The sequence below is a fragment of the Euleptes europaea genome, chromosome 6, assembly GCF_029931775.1.
Source record: "Euleptes europaea isolate rEulEur1 chromosome 6, rEulEur1.hap1, whole genome shotgun sequence".
Taxonomy (NCBI): Eukaryota; Metazoa; Chordata; class Lepidosauria; order Squamata; family Sphaerodactylidae; genus Euleptes; species Euleptes europaea.
In genome coordinates, this window is record NC_079317.1 from 61,803,198 (window position 1) to 61,808,201 (window position 5,004).

Genomic DNA, 5,004 nt, shown 5'->3' on the forward strand with positions numbered 1-5,004 from the left:
GAGGTTGGCAATCCTACTTGAGTTGCACTTTGAGGAATCTTTGCTTAAATCTGGACAAGGGATAGTAATCTTTGTTGATACTGTTAGATCTGTCTGTGGCCTTTGAAACAACCTTATTCATCAGCTGGAATATAGAGCTGATATTAGAGGAGTAGTTCTTCAGTGGTTTAGGTCTTTTCTGTCAAAACAGACACAAAGAATTTCCACTGGAGGAGCAAAAATCAATGTGCCAAAATTGTCCAGAGCTTTTGGGCTGGATGTAATTAATATGTTGATGACATCCAGATCTATATTTCATTATCTAAGCCTCCAGTTATGTCTGTTTAGATCCTGAACCTTCTGCTTTGTGGCCATGGTCAGACGGCTAAGGCAGAGCAAGATGAAGCTGAAATCTGGGCAAGACAGGTAATCCTGAGCAGGATGGCTGATGCTTTGGAAGGACTAGATCCATCTGTTTTGCATACAGTTGATGGCATTGGCAGAGCAGATTAAGAGCTTGAGGGATGATAGAACCAGCCTTGCTGTTTGAAAAGGTTGATAGCTGGCAAACCAAATGCAGTTGACTGAAGGCATTGGTTTTAATTAAAAATTGGAAGCCACCTTGAGCTGCAAAGGAGCGGTGTATACAGATTTTAATATATCAAGCAGACAAACAGTGCTTTATTTATCTTTGCAGCTCAAAAGAGAATTCCTGCATTATTCCATCTTGTAGTTAGTCATGGCTCCTCAGCAACCTCACATGTCTGGATTGGCAATTTTTATCTCTGTAGTTTCTGTGGCACCTTCACTTACTCCCCCATCCAACTTAGCTCTCTGCTTCCCTCCTCACAGATGTTGAGGCAGAATTCATAGGCAAAAAGTTCAGGGAGGCTGGGTGCCCTACAGAGCTTTCCCTACTCACACTGCTTGCTGCAAATCAGCTCCTTCAGGAAGGTAAAGTGGATGAAGGGGTTCAATGCATGTACCATTTCAGGTGTATCTGTAGCAGCTGGGTGTCAGAACTAGGAACTCTGGCTGAGGAAACTGGACTGTGAGGTATATGGACACATCATTGTCTTCTAGCAGCATATCTTAGACCTCTCCATTTTTAAGGTAGAAGATTGCTGTACTTTTTGCACTGTAAGCCAAGTTTTATGACTCACAGCCCTACAGACATCTAGAATAGACTTACTGTTCTTAAGTTAGGAAGAGAATGCTTCTCAAGGGGCACTGAGATGTTTGGTGGTGACTCATAGACACAAATGCATGTCTCACCATTCTATCTTCTTAATTTTGTCCCTGCTAGTTAGTTATTCATCGATTCATCCTTCCCTTGAGGGAATATTTTCCATTCTGCAAAGCCACATACAGCAATACCTCCTGGAATGCTGTAGATATATCCTGAGAAACAGAGTTCTGTGTGAAATTGTGCTGTAGAATGTTGTAATTGAGATGTGTTCACAACATTTCTGTTTCTTAGGTAATAGTGTCACATGAGGGCTAACCAGAGGAGGTGGGAATCATCAAGTGACTCTCGATCAGACCCCAGTACCGGAGTGACACCAAAGTAGTTTATGCTTGGGATTTTACCTGAGGTTCGTTGCTCACTGGACCCACACTTTCTTCTCATAAAGCTATGCACCAGCAGTCTCCAAGCTCAAAACAAGAAGCTTGCGAGTCCCTGCCCTTTGAAATCCCACTTTGTAATGGGTAGGGTTGCCAGGTCCCTCTCTGCAACTGGTGGGAGATTTTGGGGAGGAGCCTGAAGAGGGCAGGGTTTGGGTAGGGGAGGGACTTCAGTGCCATAGAGTTCAATTGCCAAAGCGGCCATTTTTCTCCAGGTGATCTGATCTCTATCGGCTGGAGATCAGTTGAATTAGCAGGAGATCTCCTGCTACTACCTGGCAGTTGGCAACCCTAGTAATGGGCTGTAGTGCTTAGAAGACCCCCCCCCCCCACAGGTGCCGGGTCAAAAAGCATTTTAAAAAACAAAAACAAAATGGAGCTCCCTAAAAGGAATGGGAGGGAGAGAAACCCAAGCCTCATTTCTAAATGCCTCTCTTCGGCTCAGAAAGAGCTCCTAGGAAGTACCCATGCATAACCAACCCAAGTCTCCAGGTTGTCTTCTGTGTTAAGGCTTCCTCTTGGGAGAGGCCATGGAGCAAGAAGTTTCCAGTGGGGGACCACAGTGTTTTTGTTTTTTTACCGTACTGCTCTATCAATAAAACATTAAAGTATTAATAAATTGTTTTATCAATAAAACAGCACCATAAAAGAAAAAAATGCTGCGGCTCCCCACTGGACAATCCTCGCCCCATGGCCTTCTCTGCGTGATTCCAAGCCTCATAGGCCGGGTTGCCAGGTCCCTCTTCGACATCGGCGGGAGGTTTTCGGGGTGGATCTTTCTAATTTCAGCCGGCAAGCCCAAACACATGCTGCCACAAGAATGCGCCCAGCAGTGCTCTTGCCGGCCTGGGCAACTGCAGCACCAAACAGCTGAGGGAAGGTAGGGCCCAGGAGCCAACAAGGGGCACTGGGAGAGCACCACCGTGGCTGGCAACCTGTCAAACGTCAGCGCCACTTGTCAGCTAATTAAACAGAGAAGCGTTTTCAGAGTGGAGGGGACTCTGATGGTCCACATTTTCATGATGACTTCTTCATTGGTTTTATTTATCCTGCTACTCCTGGCAGTTCTTCGGGGCAATAAGCCCCCATGCCTAGGCCATTTATGCTTCAGGTCAGAAGACCATGCGTCTGCAGAGTGGCAAATCCTCCAAAGCATAAATGGCCTCAGAGAAATTAAAGAAAAGACAGTGTGTGCAGGGGAGGTTGGTTGTTGTTGAGTTTTTTTGCTACTACAGGTTAATAGGGCTGCACCTTGTGCAAGATTTGGTTGCGCAGATCAAACTATGGAGCTGGGTAGAACTAAAGGAAGAGGGAAACTATAGACTGCTGGAGACCTTATTAGGAAGCTGCATCCTGGCAATGACAGTAGCTTATCCTGGCTGGTCTTGCCTTGTTCAAATGCTGGCTTGGCTGATGGATTTAAGCAAGATCTGAGAAGCAAGGGTTACGCTCCACCTTGTAATAAACTTTGCAAAAAGGCCTGGCCAGCAGAGTCAGAACAACTCCTATTTACTTCTCCAAACCCCTAGTGACTTCAGTGAAGAACTGCATTAGAATTTTTAAAAAGTAAATGCTTCCTGTGACTGCAGCATGACTAGGGTTGCCAACCTCCAGGTACTAGCTGGAGATCTCCTGCTATTACAATTGATCTCCAGCCAATAGAGATCAGTTCTCCTGGAGAAAATGGCCGCTTTGGCAATTGGACTTTATGGCATTGAAGTCCCTCCTCTCCCCAAACCCTGCCCTCCTCAGGCTCCACCCCAAAAACCTCCCGCCGCTGGCGAAGAGGGACCTGGCAACCCTAAGCACGACACTGGCTTCAGGGGCCCTCCAGCTGACTTAGGCCCTGTGAATTTGCCCCCCCCCAGTCCCCCACCCTCGGTGGCCCTGCACAGACATTAACCAGCCTCTTTCCTTATTGTAAAAATACCCTCCTGAACAATTCTGTTTTACACATTCCTCAGAATTATAAAAGAGTGGCAGCTTTCCTGATCTCATCAGATAGGCCATTTCATCAGGCGGAGGCCACCAAAGAGAATGCTTGGGGATGGGCTGTTCTCAATCTTACCCATTTGCAAGGTGCTCTGAGAGCAGAGAAACTCCCATCTGCTTTGAGTTTGACTTCTAAAGTAGTCATAGGTGATCTCTTTTCTTATTACGGATTTTATGCAAATACGTTATGCAAAAACATTGGCACCTGGTTGCCACTGAGTGAACAGACTGCTGGACTTGATGGGCCTTGGTCTGATCCAGCAGGGCTTTTCTTATGTTCATTCTGTGACTTAATTCAAGTTCTGTGGAACAGGATTCTTCACTCTGCTGATAAGGTTACAGGCTGAAGCAGCACAAGGAATGACCACTGAATGCAGGCTCGAGGTACTTCCCAGAGGTACAAGGGGAGTGCAAGAATGCTGATGATCTGAAGTAATAAATCAAAGAACTAAGCTGAGTTACCCCCATTCAAGCCCATTAACTAGGATAGCACTGTAAGTAACTCTTATTTTATAAAAACCCAATCATTCGAGACAGCAACAAGCTACTTTGTCCTTTATGGCATCATAATCCTCACAATAATTGAACTGATTAATTTTTCCCCACTTCTGATACTATCTTCCCACTGCTTCTGCCCCCTCTTCTTAGATGTGTTGATTTGTTGTTATTGTACAAAAATATGTCTTTCCTTTCTGCCCTCACAAGGGCTATTGAAGTTGCTATACTCCTCTCCTGGACCCACAGCTCTGCCTTTTAAGGAGAATCAAACCGGTTTACAATCTCCTTCCCTTCCTCTCCCCACACCTTGTGAGGTAGATGGGGCTGAGAGAGTTCTGAGAAAACTGTGACTAGCCCAAAGTCACCCAGCAGGCTTCATGTGCAGGAGGGGGAAATCAAACCCAGTTCTCCAGATTAGAGTCCACCGCAGGTAATACATGATCTGTGGATGTAATGCTTCTCCGTTAGCTCCAGTAACTGAGGTATAGAACTGGACACTGTGACCTCAGCCAGTTACATCCTTTGGAATATAAACAGATCCCACCTGCAGCAAAAGAAGAATAACATTCTTGTATGCCCTTTTCTGCACAGCAGAATTACAGTGACTAGTTCTGCTAGGAAGGCATGAGAAATCACCTGCTGTATCTTTCTCTCTAGCTAAAAAGGGGGCATCTGAACCGAGCTGTCAGCTAGGCAAATGGCTGTTATTTTTAGCATGAATTTTTGAATTTAAAAAAAGCAACCCCAGCTAAGGAGTATTAAAGATACCCTGCAGCAAGCCCCTCCAAAAGGGTCATGTACAGGTTTGGATGCACTTTGTGTGAGTTGGCCAGCATGACCCACCCCTTTCTTGCTGACGTCTGACTCCTTTATCGCACATCAGACTTTTCCCGGTGGAGTCGGGAATGA